Below are 19,942 nucleotides of genomic sequence, written 5' to 3'. Positions count from 1 at the left end.
GTTTGCCAACCTGGACGGAACCAACAGATCAAGTAACACGCACTCATGCATACACGCACAACTATGTGTGTCTAAGGTTACTTGTCTGAATATGGTGTTATCTCTACAGATTATTTGTCCATAGTGTCACAAAATGTAAAATATTTACTTACTTATACTTACTTATTTTAAGAACACAACCTGTAATTACACAGTTAACATGTTCATTATTTGAGATAAATTACTAAGCTGGATTTCATGGCTGTGTATAAGAATAGCTTTTGTTAATTTTCAGGAGGAGAATAGCAATGCAAGTTTAGACTATTTACAGTTATAATATATACTTTATTGATGCATTTGAACACATAATGTATCTTTATTAAAAGGCTAAACCCCTTGAGATATATCATCTCATTTTCTAGGGGGTCCTTATCACAAGTACACAAAGAGTACAATAAGTACAATAAGGGTTTGTTCATGCATTGACATACCCATGTAGATCTATATAAACACTACAGACCGTTACATACAGTACATGCACATGCAGTAACATGCAATAATATGCCCATAAGAATTATAATTAACTTTTTTGTCTTCACTCCTATGCTAACAAACCTAGAAATACTAAAACAACAGTAAAACCAAATAAACAGTTATAATTCACCTTCTTCACAGTTGACACTACAACACAACCAGTAGATATTCAACAATATTCAATCGAATTCGGTGCCGATCGGATCCCGCGTTCGTGACACGTGCCGTTTCGATTTTAGGAAATAGACCCCTCCCACTAAAGAAATATGCCCCTCCCACAAATGTAACGGCACAATTATATAGTCACGTCACTCCTGAGATCACTTGTGTTTCATTTTGAAAGGATTGATCCCCCCCAAAATAATGTTTTTGCATCAAACGGTTACGTTTTGTGCATCCACAGGGCGCCCCCTATGGATCAAAGTGGAAATGCTTTTGGGGATTTGTTGAGTGAACCACCATTGAATGTGATTCAAATTTGGGATTGATTGGACGTTTCGTTCGTGATTTTTGGCGTTTTTTTTGTAAAACAGGCCCCTCCCACTAAATTTGGAAGCCAATTACGGACGAACGGTATGGACTATCAAAATTCCGCTTGGGGGTCTTTAACGCATGTGGGAAGAGGAGCTAAAAAAAAAAGATTTTTATTCTACGACCTACGGTTCAAGAGTTATAGGCCTAAACGTAAAGTGGGCTTTTATAGCACCACCATGTGGCCAAATTATATAATTTTTCTTTTAATAATTTCACACTAAATTATGAACCTCCCCTCCAAGTCTTGTAACTCTAGCCCTTACGTTTTTGAGAAAAAAATACTCGAATTTGAGTTTTTTCATTTTCCCATTAAAGTGGATGGGGACATTTAATGCACTAATAAATCAATATCAATTAAACTATACAACCTATCTCTTAGCAAAGTACAAGCCCTGGATTCCCGATGAAGCCGGTGATTTTGACATATGACACAAAATTGGGGGAAAAAAACTGTGGGAGAAATAGCGCAATGAAATAAAGTTTATCTAGAAGAAAGAAGAAAGTCGGTAGAGTACTATAGTCTGGTTGCCCTGTTAGGGCAACCAGACTAATGACTGAATGTTGATGGTGACTAAGTTAATTTTATAATATTCTGACTCTTTTGGTTTTGTGTATCTGTAGTTGTGAGTCAGGACAACCCCTTCATCCGGGCTATAACTCTGTTTGAGGAGCACATCTACTGGACAGACCGGGACACCAGCTCCATCTACAGAGCCCACAAGACTCAGGGTACCAACAAGACCAAGCTCATCAGCACCACAGACAAACCATATGGCATCCACATCTACCACCCCTATAGACAACCTGAGGGTCTGTACCACCTACTGTATACAACACTCATTATTACTCTTCATGCTGGTTTATGACTTTTGTCTGTTTTGAAACGTGCTATAGAAGTATAACTACATTCTTCTTCTTCTTCTTCTTTTCAAGTTTAAATAGGTAAAAAGTACCCTTTACCTTCGAACAAGGCTTCATGAAAACACTATTTTAACGCAACAAAATTAATTACCACCATTTTAGTTAATTCTGATGGTCTAAAAAAAAAGGGACACTTGGTGTGTTAAGGGTCAAATTTTACCCAGCAGAGAAGTGTGGCTCATTTTCAAATTGTCAACATTCAATGTTTAGATGTTTGAGAGTGAGAGAGACTTGTCCTCAATTAGCATTTGCTATCAGGAGTAAAATAAAAGTTTGAGTTCATGAAAAATAAAGACTTTTTACCTTCTATGGTATACGGGTCAATTTTGACCCTCCACACACAAAAATAAAAGAAGTATTAAAAAAAAAAAAAAAAGTGTTCTAATGTTAGTCCTTTATAGCTAGATAACATCATTATCCATTGTCTTCATTATAGGAAATGTAATGAGTGAATTTTAACATTTTTATAATTGAAAATTAGATTTATTGAAAGATGAAACCCTAACCCTAACCCAACATAATATTTTAAAAAGTGTTTACATGGATATGAATGCATAGCAAGTCAGCTATGAGGTGGGAGAAGATTTTTTTTTTTTTGTATTTTGGGCTGAGTTAAATCACGGGTCAAATTTGACCCGCTAACACCAAACGTGTATGCAGGTTTCTAACACAATGCAAGGGTTAACGGTGCTTGCCATGCCAATGGCAAAACACTTATAGTAATCAGCCATACTTAATAATATTTATTCTTCCCGTACGGTTAACACAACAAAGTAAAGGCTGGCTGTGGCTGTACTGAACCTGAGCTCTCTGTGAATGAATAAAAATGCCTAAACACAAATGCCATTTCACCGTTGAAATCAGCCAAAAGTACTGTTTTCGTCTTAGTCGTGACCAATGAGAAGCAGATTGTATTGTCTGTAAAGCTGGCACTTATATGTCCGTCGCAAATATAAGTTCTTTAGACCTGCAAGCCCATATCAACACTGTAAAGCACAAGACAGCTGTGTGAGGAGAGCTCTTCTGCAGATTAAATTGACCAAATATGTTGTACAATAGGGGCACGGTGGCACAGTCAGTAGCGCTGTCGCCTCACAGCTAGAAGGTCCTGGGTTTAATTCCCGTCGGGGACGCTGTGGGCGCTGGGGGCGTGTCTTCTCCTCCGCGTCATCAGCGCCCATACTCTAGGTGCCCATACTCTAGGGCGCCTGATGGAGGGGAAAGGAACTGGTTGGAATAACGTGTTCCTTCCACACACTACGTCCAACCAGGGAAACTCTCCCCTAGCTGTCAGGTGACAAGAAGGTCAGTTGGCTCTCATGCATTGAAGGAGGCATGGCATCGGCCCTGGCCTCCCTAGGCTGGTGGGGGTAGTGTAGTGCCCAGGATCACTTAGCAAATTGGCACCGGGTGAAAAAAGGGTTACAAAATCGAGGGATAAAAAATATATAGAAAAAAAAATGTTTTAAACCTGGCAAAGCAGAAGATGTGATGGTTTGAAGAATGGGCTACCTCTCTTCTTCTAAGATAAGCCTAAGACTTAAGACTGATATTATTTGTGTTTGGTTACAATGCTGGATATTCATACAGATGTCAAGAGGTATAACTGAGAGTTTACAAATAAAACCATTTGTACACTCAGAGTTACAGACCTGTAAAGGGTCCATTTGGAAGCCCCTCAAGAAACCCTGAGGGTCCCTGGACCACACCTTCGAGAACCACTGCTATAGTATTTGACAGATTTTTTTAGTTAGTAGAGAGTTCATTTAGACACTTCAGCTCAGAAATAACCAGACCATTAATTATCCATTTACCATTTATTAACCATAATCATATATGCAATGATATTGCATTCAAGTTTGGCGGTGTGACTCTGCTCTTGTGATATTAAATATTCCCTGTGCAAACATGACACAGATCTTCAATCACAAACCCCCCAGAGGAGAGCATAAATACAGTTTTACATAAACATTGAATCTTCAATGCCTAATTAAACTACCACAAATCATAGTACAATCCATAGAACCACAGTACAATACACAGAATCATAGTATAACCCATAGAACCACAGTACAATACACAGAATCAACCTATAACAATATGAACTAAGTGCCACAGGGAGGAGGCCGGGGAGGTGGAGGGAATTTGAAACCTACAGCTGTACAACCTGCAATGACAGCTATAGCATCTAGAATGAACAGAGAGCAGAAGCTGCTTAAATGACCCGCCAGTGTTGCACTGTGGGTATGAGGGCGTGAGATGAGTTGGCTTGTAGCGAATGAGAATGCCAAGAGGTTGAACGTACTGCCTTAAAGGAGTACAACTGTATAAGCTTGTAAGCGAATGGGGGGGTGGGGGGTCCGGGGAGTGAATGAAGTATATAAACATTCTGCCTTCCGTGTCTACATGAACTATCGTTACACGGAATATTATTGAATTTTCAATTCAAACTGTGTGTTTGTGTGTGTGTGTGTGTGTGTGTGTGTGTGTGTGTGTGTGTGTGTGTGTGTGTGTGTGTGTGTGTGTGTGTGTGTGTGTGTGTGTGTGTGTGTGTGTGTGTGTGTGTGTGTGTGTGTGCATATGTATATAGTAGAACAGTTAGAGGGTTGTAGTCACTCTCGTTCCTAACAACACCTCATAGCTGCTCTAAACTCACATTAAACCACAGCCTGGTGTGTATTATTGCTTTATTCTAACATATAGGTGTGTGTTCTCATGTTTTCTCCACCCTGCAGTGGCCGGTCACCCGTGTCAGACCAACAATGGAGGCTGCAGTAACCTGTGTCTGCTCTCACCTGGAGGAGGCTACAAGTGTTCCTGTCCCACCAACTTCTACTTGGCAGCTGATGGCAAACAGTGCATGTCCATCTGCACTGCCAGCCAGGTAATTCACCTCACCTTCACTTGTGTTACGCTGTATGACTTTATGCCTCATGTCTGCTTTTGATACATTACTGATTCTAAACATAATCCTCTTACTCCCCCTTTAGTTTGTTTGTAAGAATGAAAAGTGCATTCCATTCTCATGGAAATGTGACGCGATAGACGACTGTGAGAACTGCTGTGAGTTGACACACACACACACACACACACACACACACACACACACACACACACACACACACACACACACACACACACACACACACACAGTATCGGATAACCTTTTAAATTCAATTTTTTTTAGAGTAATTACCTTAAAGAGTGAAACAACCCACCACAAGGATACATATTTTATCAGCCATGCAACCTGCATGCACCACACAACATGAACACATAATTTACACACCAAACAGTTTTCAGTCACCAAGAGGAATAGACTTAACCTGACTCTGCCAGCTGGGGGCGGTATTGAGTAACTACGTTCCAAACAAGCTTTTTCGATTTGGCAGCGTCAGGTTAGAATAGACTCATATTCAACACAGTTCGTTTCAATATATATTTCTGAACAGTTTACATTAAAAAAATAACACATTAAAAAATAAAAAATAAATAACATGCAGTCCTTGTTTAAACCAAAAAGTACCTTTTTTAGGATTTTATTCATTCATTAGGTTATAGTTCAGTTCCACTTCCAACCGAAAAAATACCCACAGTAAAATAGAGCTTTACTCAAAAAAAAAATCCCAAAATAAATCCTGTTTAGGAAACAGGTCGACGCCCAACATAAACAAAATAACCCCACTTCAAAACCCCTCCAACCTCTGCGTTACGCCTATTAATAGGCTCCAACTCTTCACAAGACTTGAAGCTTAAACTCCAACAACCAGGCTCCCCTTTACCTTCGGTACCATGGCGTGGAATCCCGGGTTAATGGCCGGGTCCGGATCCGCCGTTGCTGTCGCCTCGCCAAGGTCCGGTTGTTGTTTGTTTGTTTTGTTTTGTTTTCGCGGATCCAACGGGTGTCCTCCAGACGCGGACTGTAACATGCACGGCTGGCATGGACGCTAGATCCACTATATTAGGCTACCTTAACACAAACAGAACGGTCACAGCCTCTTCTGTGATAGACGCTAAACAAAACAGACAGTGACACGGACAGCGGGGAGATTTCCTGGAGTGAACTTCAAAGGGAGCGGGGTGGAGAATGTGTGGAGACTGAAGGAAGGTGATAGGCTGACAGGTTTTGTGAATGGGGTGTGAAAATAGTGAATGAACGTGAACATAAAATCAGGGGGCGGACCACCACAACACATCGTTGGTACTGAACGATGGACAGTTAGTTGTGTGTTGTGTAACTTTAGAGAGTTGATGAAGCTACAGGAAGGCTTTGGTCTCTTGTAGCTTCAGTCAACAACCTACACAGTTTGCTTGATATTTATGACAAACTGCAACACATTGATGATGTCATGTGACATAAGAGGAAGTTACACCACACAGAGTAGCAGGTGCATGGCTTGCTTTGTATTAGTGTCCAAAATATGAACTGTCAAATGTGAATAGGAAAAAACTAAAAACTGTTGTCAATACTGTATACATATTTGCATCTGTTTTGGTATAAATCATTCATTTCGTCATCAGGAGAAACAAAGGACATCTTGTCCTGTATTCCAACACATCAACAAGCTGCTGTATTGGTAGAGAGGATCCATGTACTCTGTTAAAGTGAAACTCATTTATTTAATGATTTTTCTCCTCAGCTCTCCAGGTTAAACCAACACACAACTCAACAGGTAAACAAAGATGAAAGAAGAACAACAGAACATAGATTACAGTCTTGAAGGTCTTTTAATTATTATTTTTTTTACTGCTTATTGTTTGTACAGAGTCTGATGATGTCAGGTTGGTGGAAGGAACCAGTCACTGTAGTGGCATACTGGAGATGAAACACCAGGGAGAGTGGAGACCATTGTTGGCTTGGTTTGACTGGAACAGGATGTCCTCATCTGTAGTGTGTAGACAGCTGTACTGTGGCGTTGCTGTCTCAACAGAATTTACTTCTATTTCTACGCGTCAAGCTGGATGGGTGATTCCATCTTCCTGTGTTGGCTCTGAGTCTTCACTGATGGAGTGTGGACCAGTAAAGTCTTATGATTCCACTGTCACACTGATGGTGAACTGTTCAGGTAAAACAATTACGTCAACAAAGACACTAATCTTTACACTCTCTTATATCATTGCTCTCTCACACACTCTATAGCTTGTCTCTACTGTGCATATCTGTCCCTCTATATCTGCATGTCTGTGTGGCTTTTAAAAGTTGTGTCATTATCAAAATGCATTTAGAATGTGCCATTTATTTTCATCTGGAGTTCACAGTTCATTCAGTGCATTTAAAATAAAGATTTGTGTAAAGAACTCCATTTGTTATTTAAGTTGTCTTGTTATTTATTTTTGGGGCGGTGTAACCGCCCCCTATAAGTGAGGTTTGGACACTGACCAATCCTGCACTGTGATTGGCCAATAGTCTACAACGCAGTCTACAATCCTAACCCTTCCACAGTCAATGCAAATCTATACTTTTGCAAAGTCAGCCAATCACATTACAGCTAGTGTCATCACCACTAGCTGTAATGTGATTGGCTGACTTTGCAAATTCAGGACTGTGATTGGCTAGCGAAACACATGACACATGTGCAACCCTATGAATAGCAGTATGGACTTTAAAAAAAAACTGTTATGTTTTTTTTTTAATTAATCACTTCCATCACTGTGATGACCACTGTGACCACACCGCCCACTTCACACTGGGTGTGATTTTTAGGGTGGTGTAACCACCCTCTATAAGTGGCTTTTGGCAATTATGTACACCGCCCAATCCTGCACCGTGATTGGCCAATTATGTACCCTGCAAAACCCTGCCATTGTTAATGCAAATCGATACTTTTGCAATTTGTATACACCGAGAATTCTGTACACAGTAAAACTCTGCCATTGTTAATGCAAATCGATACTTTCTGATTCGCATGACACTTGCTGTAATATCAGCCAATCACATTACAGCTAGTGTCATCACCACTAACTGTAATGTGATTGGCTGACTTTGCAAATTCAGGACTGTGATTGGCCAGCGAAACACATGACACATGTGCAGCCCTATGAATAGCAGTATGGACTTTTAAAAAAGTCATTTATCCTTTTTTAAAAGTGAGTCATGTTGTGACCTCCATCACTGTAATGAGACTTCCATCACTGTAATGACCAATGTGACCACACCGCCCACTTCACACTGGGTGTGATTTTTTACTAGATAAATGCAGATTGAGTCACATGACTTGATAGTAGAGCACATCTATGTTTAGACTTAATAGAGTATGTAAAGTTCCAGATGCATTCTTTAAAGATTCATGTATCCATTGGCGTGGTTTAATACATAACTCTTTTAAAATATAATGCTTACTCTCTCTCCATACTATGCAGTACATCTCCCCCTCTCTTCCTCTCCCCCCCTCTCCAGAGTCAGTGAGGTTGGTGAATGGGACTAGTGTGTGTTCAGGCAGAGTGGAGGTGAAGTCTAATCAGTCGTGGGTCTCAGTGTGTGAAGGTGACTTTGACCAGCAGGATGCAGAGGTGGTCTGTAGGGAGCTTGGCTGTGGGGCTCCTTCAGTCCTTCAGGGGGCACTCTTTGGAGAAGTGGAGGGTCCAATGTGGTCCAAAGAGTTCCAGTGTGAAGGCAATGAGTCTGTTCTCCTGGACTGTAGAACCTCAAACTCAACTAGAAACACCAGCTCACCTGACAAGACTGTTGGACTCACCTGCTCAGGTAAAATATAACTTTTGCTTGGATTATTACTTATTCAAATCTGAACTATTGTATGTGATATGAATCTAAAAGTGCTGCATACATTTGTAATAACATTTGGAGAGTGAAGACATCTTTATATCCAAATTAAATTCAGTCCAATGGATTATCTCTTGGCATGATGCAGTAATTAGAATCACAGAAGGTGAGAAAATGAAAGTTATTTGCAATCATCAAACAAACTGTTCATTTATATTCCTGAATACACCTTATTTTTATCAATACATGTAATCAAAATGGGAGAAAAAAAGGATATCTTGTCCTGTATTTCAACACATCAACAAGCTGCTGTATTGGTAGAGAGGATCCATGTTCTCTGTTAAAGTGAAACTCATTTATTTGATGATTTTTCTCCTCAGCTCTCCAGGTTAAACCAACACACAACTCAACAGGTAAACAAAGATGAAAGAAGAACAACTGATTACAGATTACAGTCTTGAAGTCTTGTTATATGTTTTACTGCTTATTCTACAAAGTGTGTGTGTGTGTGTGTGTGTGTGTGTGTGTGTGTGTGTGTGTGTGTGTGTGTGTGTGTGTGTGTGTGTGTGTGTGTGTGTGTGTGTGTGTGTGTTTGTGAGAGAGAGAGGGGCATTACTTCCATATATATTAATGCACTTAATCCTTCCTTACTCCTATGAAATCCAATAGAAGATGGCCGCTGTCTTGCCTGTTTGATGAGTGGTTGTTGAAACAAACAAGGCTTCTCTTTTACAGTTCTTGTGCACTAGTGCTACTGCTGCTCACACATATCTGATCAGATGTTTTTGTTGCAGCAAAGCAGCAATCTGGTAGTCTGGGATCCAGACTGCTTTGCTACGTTCTGCGGATTTTGTTTTTCACTCGTTATACAGTCTGGAAAGTCTCTTATCTCTGTGCACAGCAAACAACCCACGGCTTCGGATTGGTCTGTAGGGGGGGGGGACCAGTGTTGTCCAATGTAAAACTCGAGTCACTTCCTGACTTGCCTACATCATTAAAATACGACTCAAAAGGAGGCTGGCCAGACTGATAAATGAAGTGAGAAAATAAATCAGGCGAACGTAGTGAATCAAGCTGGATCCCAGGCTAGCAATCGTTGTCTAATCACCCTGCCGGGGTTTATTTCTCAATAATGACCTGCTCTCCATTGACTATCCTGCTTATTAAGGCCGCTCAGTGCTTTCACGTCAGCATAATAGGAAAGTGTTATGTGCTATATTGATCTCGCCATTTAAACACATGCACAAAAGTTAGTACTGTGGTTTGCACAAAGTTCCACCTTTTTCTTAAAGCCGAAGCTTAAAGGCACCCGGCACGCTGATTGGTTTTATTAATATAATGGCCAAACCACACCTATGAATAATCCAGGGCCGTATTGTGGCTATGCAGCGCTATTGCTCCTGTGTTGCCCTTTAACACATTGGGTGCCAGAGGTTTATTAAAATATTATACTTTCAGTGCCTGCATTTCTTCCATCCACATACGTTATACGTTTCGTGCTGTAGAAGCCCCGACACGGAAGTGCATGTAAACAAAGCGTGCGTGCGAGACGGTGGAGGGTCCCGACTAAGGCCTGGAACAATAATATTTCCAACACGATCCTCCATTGCAGAGTGATCGCCGATCGAAAACGGCCCGCTCCCACCACGTTAAAAAGAAATGGAGTTATTAAGCTTTTAGTCAAGGAGATAACATTGGAAACGCCGACCGGAAGGATTTTTGACATGGAGCCACATCTGGCCTCTCCTTCTCAGAAACTCCTTGGATGATCCCAAAGTTTTGTTTTAGCGCCCCACGTGGGCCCCTCGTATAAAAATAGAATTGGGTCAAAAACGGCCCGGACCGTTTATGGCACTCGATGTGTTGAAATAGAAAACAGTGCTAGGTGACACCACAGCGCTAGTTAAGAGATAATGTTAAATGTCAAATAGAAAGAGTATGGAGGTTAGACTTCCATGATTATTATGACTACCATTGTTTTGTTAATGTTGATTTTCCTCTGTTTGTTTATGGACATACTGTTAGTAATTTATGTACAGTATATGTGTATCTATTTTAAAGATCATTTAACATTTAATATGTGTCTTCATCTCTGTGTGTATAGAGGTACAGTGTCTTCATCTCTGTGTGTATAGAGGTACAGTTAAACAACTTGAATCTGATGTGTTTACAATTCTCTCTCTCTCTCTCTCTCTCTCTCTCTCTCTCTCTCTCTCTCTCTCTCTCTCTCTCTCTCTCTCTCTCTCTCTCTCTCTCTCTCTCTCTCTCTCTCTCTCTCTCTCTCTCCAGAGTCAGTGAGGTTGGTGAATGGGACTAGTGTGTGTTCAGGCAGAGTGGAGGTGAAGTATAATCAGTCCTGGGTCTCAGTGTGTGAAGGTGACTTTGACCAGCAGGATGCAGAGGTGGTGTGTAGGGAGCTTGGCTGTGGGGCTCCTTCAGTCCTCCAGGGGGCGCTCTATGTAGAAGTTGAGACTCCAATATGGACCAAAGAGTTCCAGTGTGAAGGCAACGAGTCTGTTCTCCTGGACTGTGGAACTTCAAACTCAACTAGTAACACCAGCTCAGCTAACACGACTGTTGAACTCACCTGTTCAGGTAAAAGACAAGCTATTTTCTTGCTTTGGTTTAATATTTTATAATACAAGTAAGTGTATTGCATTAATGTTTACGTTATTGCCACTTTACAGTGATTGATAATGTCAGGTTGGTGGGAGGAATCAGTAACTGTACTGGTGAACTGGAAATGAAACACCAGGGAGAGTGGAAGCCAGTGGATGGCGGGTTTCACTGGAACCTGAAGTCATCATCTGTAGTGTGTAGACAGCTGGACTGTGGTTCTGCTGTTTCAACAGAAAGGAGTTCTGGTTTTACACATCAACCTGTATGGAGGATTACACCTTACTGTGCTGGTTCTGAGTCTTCACTGAGCGACTGTGTCATGATGGAGACTTTTGGTATCAAACGGAAAGGTTTGATTACAGGCAGACCCACAGTGATCTGTTCAGGTAACGAAAAACAATGACTTGAACAATGACAATCTTTAAAGTCACCTATTTAATCTGTCATGGAGGCTTTTAGTCTGAGCTATTGGGGAGGATCTGATGATGATTTGTTTTTAGTTTTTTTTTCACTCTTTACTTAATTGTGAATGCATTTTTTATTGATTAATTATGTATTTCCATATGTATGAATTCATTCTAGGCTGAGTATATTGCTATTTGTCATTCTGTGTGTGTGTGTGTGTGTGTGTGTGTGTGTGTGTGTGTGTGTGTGTGTGTGTGTGTGTGTGTGTGTGTGTGTGTGTGTGTGTGTGTGTGTGTGTGTGTGTGTGTGTGTTTAAGGGTTCATTAAAATACTTGCATGTGATGTGTTTAGATTTCAAAATGCATCCATTATGGATTCATATATATAGGCAATAGTGGATTTGATTTGTGAAATTCTCTCTCTCTCTCTCTCTCTCTCTCTCTCTCTCTCTCTCTCTCTCTCTCTCTCTCTCTCTCTCTCTCTCTCTCTCTCTCTCTCTCTCTCTCTCTCTCTCTCTCTCTCTCTCTCTCCAGAGTCTGTGAGGTTGGTGAATGGGACTAGTGTGTGTTCAGGCAGAGTGGAGGTGAAGTCTAATCAGTCGTGGGTCTCAGTGTGTGAAGGTGACTTTGACCAGCAGGATGCAGAGGTGGTCTGTAGGCAGCTTGGCTGTGGGGCTCCTTCAGTCCTCCAGGGGGCACTCTATGGAGAAGTGAATGCATCAATGTGGACCAATCAGTTCCAGTGTGAAGGCAGTGAGTCTGTTCTCCTGGACTGTAGAACCTCAGACTCAACTAGAAACACAAGCTCACCTGGCAAGACTGTTGGACTCACCTGCTCAGGTAAAAAGCAAACTACACTTTAGGTTTGGGTTATCATTGTATAATGAACATAATAGTTTGGGGTGTTTTTACCTTTACTTTCTTGGCTCTACAGAGTCTGATGATGTCAGGTTGGTTGAAGGAACCAATAACTGTACTGGTCTACTGGAGATGAAACACCAGGGAGAGTGGAGACCAGTGGATGGTTGGTCTGCCTGGAACCTGAAGTCATCATCTGTAGTGTGTAGACAGCTGGACTGTGGCTCTGCTGTTTCAACCGAAAGGAGTTCTGGTTCTACACATAAACCTACATGGAGGATTACATCTTCCTGTGTTGGGTCTGAGTCTTCACTGAGGGAGTGTGGAACACAGATGTCTGCTACTTCCTTGTACATACTGGAGGTGATCTGTTCAGGTAACAAACTACTACTTCTTCAACAACAGTAATATTTACAGGGTACGGCCACAACCCCAGCCCTGGGTGCTGCACCCTCAGCTCTGGGTGCTGCACCCCCACGACTGCAACCCCAGGAGGTTATGAACTAAATATGAATGTGTTCATGTATTTGTACTGTATATATTGTTGATGCAACAATATTGTCATTATCGTGATATCACAATAAAAAAAATATATCTAAATATTATTATGGGTCTCTGACGGCAACTTCCCTCTGTGTTCATTTTGAATTGTGTTGTTTTGTTTGAACATCAGTAATGAGAGTGATTGTTAATACCGCTGACAATCATGTTTTTTATCATCAGCCTTTCAAAGTGTACGACTTGAAATGTACTACTCTCTCTCTCTCTCTCTCTCCCGCTCTCTCTCTCTATCTCCAGAGTCAGTGAGGTTGGTGAATGGGACTAGTTCATGTTCAGGCAGAGTGGAGGTGAAGTCTAATCAGTCGTGGGTCTCAGTGTGTGAAGGTGACTTTGGCAAGCAGGATGCAGAGGTGGTCTGTAGGCAGCTTGGCTGTGGGGCTCCTTCAGTCCTCCAGGGGGCGCTCTATGGAGACGTGAACACTTCAATGTGGACCAAAGAGTTCCAGTGTGAAGGCAACGAGTCTGTTCTCCTGGACTGTACAACCTCAGACTCAACTATTAACACCTCCACACCTAACAAGACTGTTGAACTCACCTGCTTAGGTAAAATACAAACTATATTTTTAGTTTGTGTTATAATTTTCTTATCAAATTAAATTTTTTTCTTTAATGTTTACTTGTTATAGTGCAGCAGAAAACCAAAACAATCGTTCAATTTGTGATAAAAGCATGAAATTTGGTACACTTATAGCCAAAGGCATTCCAAAAAGAATTGGATATGGAGCCATCATGAATTTTCAACATGGCGCCCATGGCAGCCATTTTTCAAAATGGCCGCCAGCAACAACTCTTTTCTTATGAATGATGGATATAATATGATATTTCAGACTTATTTACTATACATAGTACTTGGTAAATGTCTTTTGGATAATAGAAAATTGTCATCGAATATTCAAGATGGCCACCATTTTTCAAGATGGCAGCCGTCACATGTATTCCAAGAGCTTAGCTCCCAAAAACAAAGGAATTGTTCAGTTTGTGATAAAAGCATGACATTTGGTACACTTATAGCTAAAGGCATTCCCAAAAGATTTAGATATGGAGGCGTCATGAATTTTCAACATGGCGCCCATGGCAGCCATTTTTCTAAATGGCCACCAGCAACAACTGTTTTCTAATGAGTGATGGATATAATATGATTTGTTGAATTTATTTACCATTATGTACTTGGTAATATGTTTTTTGGATAGTTGAACATTTTCATTGAAAATTCAAAATGTCCGCCATTTTTTCAGACTAGTTAGTCCAGGGGCCAACACTGATATTCTCACAAATTGGTACCACCTAAGGTGACCGTAAAGTTTTTGTATTTTTGTCTTCCTACATGTCTCTAGTTTATATTTTGGTATGATAACCCTTCCAATCTTGTAGCTTAATGGCAGTTATCACTACCTACCGGCTAATGTATCCGGTAGGAGACACAAAGTAGAATCTTTGTGTCTCCTACCGGAAATACAGGCGGGCATCAAATTATTGCGACAAAAAAACAAAATATATCCATGTATTCAAGGCTTCATGGGGTGTGCAATTGATAACTTCTCAGATTTTTGGTGTTTGCAAAAAGACTGCTTTCCATAAGCTTGTAAAAGTTGACCCTCCTTCGGTCTAGGGTGGTCATAGCTGAATGGGTAGAGAAACTTAAAGGAGGAGTTCGCCCAAAAAAATATTTATTTTCTATCAATTGCACACCCCATGAAGCCTTGAATACATGGATATATTTTGTTTTTTGTCGCAATAATTTGATGCCCGCCTGTATTTCCGGTAGGAGACACAAAGATTCTACTTTGTGTCTCCGGATACATTAGCCGGTAGGTAGTGATAACTGCCATTAAGCTACAAGATTGGAAGGGTTATCATACTAAAATATAAACTAGAGACATGTAGGAAGACAAAAATATAAAAACTTTACGGTCACCTTAGGTGGTACCAAAATATGGCTTGGCCCCTGGACTAAGTTAGATATGGATGATCTCTGTGTCGAATTATACATTTTTCTTGATGCAAGAGTTGAATTAGGAACTTTCTAAGAAGCTTCCATCTATCTCACAAGACTCATATTAAGTGAGGCTAAACCTAGGGTCTATCACAGGAAAGACCATTCACACTCGCCTTCACAGAAACAGAGAGCTGTGCACTGCAACTGAGCTTTTTTGCACTTGCACTGCCCAACACAACCCTTCTTACATTTGCAAGAGACAAGTTCATAACTGGACTGGCCTGCATCTGGTAGGCATGTCCAGAAGGGTTCATAGTCCCCCTCAGATGTCTTTGACCAGCCCCATTTGCACGGTGAAGGTAGTTCTGGTGTTGACACCAGCACTTGACCCCACACGTGGCCTCCTTGGTATACTGCTCTCTTGACATGCTCTTCTAGGGCAGTCTTGGTCGGAGGGATTGATTGTACATTGTGCCTCTTTGCAAATAACTTCCTCCTTGCCGTATCTATTTCTGTGCATGTGCTGGTTCGGTCATAGAGTAAGATAATAAACCTCTCAATTGTGGTCATTACCTCCTGTGGTATGTCATTTGGTGCTGAAGACAATTTCAACAGGGCATGTGTAAGCTCAGGAAAGAGCAGTGCCGATGTCGTCTTCAAAGGCCATCAGGATATCTCTTCCCTTGTTGTAACCTCGCATATCAGGGAACTCGGCAAGAAGTCTCTCTTTCAGCCGTGTAGAGTTATCAACCTCTACTCCTAGCTGTTCCATTCGTGACTTGTAGACCTGGGAAAGTTCAGCTAGTTTGAATACAGGTGCTGACCCATCGTGTTGCCTGGTCTCTTCTATGTAAAGCACCAACGCAGCAAACACAACACCAGAGGTTGATGCTGCATGTCTAAATTCTAAGTTAGCCTTTCTGGCACGATTATAGAGACCCACTAGGCATCTGGTGTGATACTTAGCTTCAATGGCTACCATGTCCCCAGCACTAAGTCGCCCAAGTAATTCTGTATCTTGAAGTAGGGTTGCAGCAGCGCGCACCCGATGGTCCAATTTAAATCTTGCAGCCTCATGAAGGCCTTCATTGCCAGCAGGCTGTCTGCAGAAAAAACACATGTCCTGTCTCATTTCAGGAGTCCGACTTGGTTGGGACCTTCTGAGTTTGCATTCTGACTGTTCATCAAGACTTTCACTGCATGCTCGTTTTTTTGCTCTTTTCAACTTGGTTTCATTGTACTTCAGCCTGCATGTTTGATGGTATTGAGCTTTGTTCGCAATCATGGCTGCTTCAACAACATGACCCTCATCCAGTCTTCCAATTGGAAATGTTGAAGGGAGCTGGCCAAGTTCATTAAACTGGATTTAATGCTCTGCAAGTGAAGTGTATCCACTCCCCTTGTCTGCTCGCTTGGACTGCAAAGGACATCTCAATGCCTCTGCCGTCTTGGCATATAATACAGAGCTATATATAAGCATATAATAAAGAAGTTGATGGTCCTTCACCATCAAAATTCACAAGTTGGAATTTCTTAGACATTTTCTTACACAAGAAAAAAACAATGTTTGCAGTAAAGGCCGAGGGACTATCCTTTTACCACCTTTTACTACAGGGAAACACATTCAAGTATGGGATACAACTAGGTTCGGATAAGAACATTCCCCTACACCTAGCCCGATCGTTCATCCAGTACCATTTAATTCCTGTGCGATCTGTACACCATCCGGGTAACTATATGAAAGTCATATAAAGCCCCGTTACCCTTGGCTCGGCTCTCCCGCGCTGGCACATCCTGTCCATTCAGGTGCGGCTATCTAACTACATCTAAATATGTAAACTATAAGTAGATGTGGGGCTAACATTAGATAGCATTTAGGAAACTAAACTACACTACCACTAAACTATCACCACAACCAGCACATTAATTACAGAAAATATGGCATTATAAAGAGTGTATTTAGCTGGCACTGAACCCCATGCCGAGTTTCACAGCAGTGGTGTCACCAGTGTGCCCTGGCTGTGCTTCAACATCCACTCTATTACATTTCCATTCATCGAATGGTTCAGTTGTTTTCATTTTGCAGATATAGGGATTTTTTAGCTTATTGGATCAACATTTTTATTCCAATAAAATAGATAATAGCTCTCTTTTCTTGCCATTATAATTTTTATTCCGGCTATACGGCTGCCATCTTGAAAGAAACAGTGGTCATATTCAGTTGTGAGGTAGAAGGAAGCTTCTGGCCAATTCCAAAGTTCCAAATTTGAATTCTGCATCATAAAAACTGACTGATTTGACACCGAGATCTCCCATATCATATCAAGTGACGGCTGCCATCTTGAATATTCAATGACAATTTTCTATTATCCAAAAGACATTTACCAAGTACTATGTATAGTAAATAAGTCTGAAATATCATATTATATCTATCATTCATAAGAAAACAGTTGTTACTGGCGGCCATTTTGAAAAATGGCTGCCATGGGCGCCATGTTGAAAATTCATGATGGCTCCATATCCAATTCTTTTTGGAATGCCTTTGGCTATAAGTGTACCAAATGTCATGCTTTTATCACAAACTGAACGATTCCTTTGTATTTGGGAGCTAAGCTCTTGGACTATTACTCTCTTGACTCTCTACAGAGTCTGCTGATATCAGGTTGGTGGGAGGAATCAGTAACTGCATTGGTATACTGGAGATGAAACACCAGGGAACATGGAGACCAGTGGATGGTTGGTCTGACTGGAACTTCAAGTCATCAGCTTTAGTGTGTAGACAGCTGGACTGTGGCTCTGCTTTATCAAGAAAGTGTAATTCTGGTTTTACGCGTGAACCTGTTTGGTGGATTTCATCTTCCTGTGTTGGGTCTGAGTCTTCACTGAGAGAATGTGGAACAAAGGTTTCTGGTCATTCCACTGCCAGACTGGAGGTGATCTGTTCAGGTAAAACAGTGACTTCCTCAATGGCATATTTACATTATTCTCTCTGTCTGTCTGTCTGTCTGTCTGTCTGTCTGTCTGTCTGTCTGTCTGTCTGTCTGTCTGTCTGTCTGTCAGACACAGAGTCATCTCTCTGTTTAGCGACAATGATGTTTACAATTTTCTTTGTCTCATTTGATTTGACCTTATTGTAATTTTCTCTCTCTGTTTGTAAATCTGTTGTTTCAGTCAATCACCTCTGTCTTGTTACAGATCTGCCATTTAATCCAAGCATCACCTTCTACTCTTCCTCCATGAACGGGGTTTCTGAGGGCCAGCATCAGGGGCCACAAGTGATGGAGGGTTCCAGCTTCTCCATCAGCTGCTCCATCCAGCCACAGTACCCAGGAGGCTCCTTCCACCTCACCTTCACTGGATCCAACACATCACACACCTACATCCTGCCAGCTGTCAATCACTCTGACAACTTCCTGTTCCCGGCAGCAAACCACACCCACCAAGGGAACGACAGCAGTTTCAACACAACACACAACCACACCCAGCCACCTGTCAATCATTCTGATAACTTCCTGTTACCGGCAGCAAACCACACCCACCAAGGGAACGACAGCAGTTTTAACACAACAAACAACCAAACCCTGCCAGCTGTCAATCAATCTGACAACTTCCTGTTTGCCAACCTCCTGTTTCCTGAAGCAAACCACACCCACGAAGGGAACGACAGCAGTTTCAACACAACACACAACCACATCCAGCCAGCTGTCAATCATTCTGACAACTTCCTGTTTCCTGAAGCAAACCACACCCACCAAGGGAACGACAGCAGTTTCAACACAACACACACCTACATCCAGCCACACGTCAATCATTCTGCCAACTTACTGTTTGCCAACTTCCTGTTTCCTGAAGCAAACCACACCCACCAAGGAAATTACAGCTGTGTTTATCACGTCAATGTTTTTAATCATAACTTCTCCTCTGAGAGCGACTTCCTCTCCCTCACTGTCAAAGGTAAATTGAATGAAATGAACTTTTCAAATTACAAGATGAATCACAATCAAAGAAGCATAGATAATTTAACCAATGACATGAATTGTTACCATATTAAGATTTTTTTTTAATGAGAGTGGTTCCTTAGATGATGTTTCATGATGTTCTAACACATTTCTCTCACAGCTTCTCATCTGACATCTAACATCACCAAAGTTATCATAATGCTGCTGATGCTGATAACCAGTGTCCTCTATCGCTACTGGAGGGTAATTACACATCTTTATTCAACTTTATTTATCCTTATTTTATACAAGATTGTAATGTAAATGAAGAAGTTATGGAATGTTGCACTGTTTTTATTGAAGAGAACCTGATCTGATCTAGTAAATTAAAGTTGGATGCTGCTGTGTTTCTCCAGGCCACCAGAGGGCAGAGAGAAGGAGCGGAGAACGTTGAGTTGGTGTATTATAACGTCAGACGAGAGAACGTTGAGATAGTTTATTATAACGTTGTTGGTTCTGATGCTGAAGCTTCTGGACCCAGTGAAGACGAAGAAGAATATGATGACATAGATCTACAAGATGGATCCAGAGTAGAGACAGAATACCACCAGTATGAAGACATAGATCTACCAGATGGACCCAGAGTAGAGACAGAATACCACCAGTATGAAGAGGTGGATCTACAAGGAGGTTCTGAAGCAGGACCCAGTGTAGCAGCAGGAGTCCATGTGTATGAGGTGGATCATCCAGTTGTCATCACTCAAGTCTGACTTGATGCTGGAGATACATTCATCTATGCTTGTGACAGTGATTAGGCCTCAAATTGGTCGTAAATAGTACTGAAACTATTGGTAGCACTTTAAACGAACGTCCTGGTAACAAGCATTAATTAACAGTTAATAAACAACTTATTAACTACTTATTAACAGTTAATAAA

General features: G+C 41.2%; 1 long non-coding RNA gene across 1 annotated transcript; it reads left to right on the top strand.

Moving 5' to 3' along the window:
* Positions 1 to 8,563: 8,563 nt before the first annotated feature.
* LOC311048144 lies at positions 8,564 to 13,458 on the top strand. The gene is made up of 3 exons (XR_014601063.1): positions 8,564 to 8,671; positions 12,647 to 12,946; positions 13,369 to 13,458. It is a non-coding gene; the product is annotated as an uncharacterized lncRNA (long non-coding RNA).
* Positions 13,459 to 19,942: the final 6,484 nt, after the last annotated feature.

This window comes from Gymnoscopelus microlampas (assembly GCF_963454915.1).
Source record: "Gymnoscopelus microlampas genome assembly, chromosome: 7".
In the NCBI taxonomy this organism is placed as follows: domain Eukaryota; kingdom Metazoa; phylum Chordata; class Actinopteri; order Myctophiformes; family Myctophidae; genus Gymnoscopelus; species Gymnoscopelus microlampas.
The sequence above is the reverse complement of the archived record's forward strand: the minus strand, read 5'-3'. Positions and strand labels throughout refer to the sequence as shown.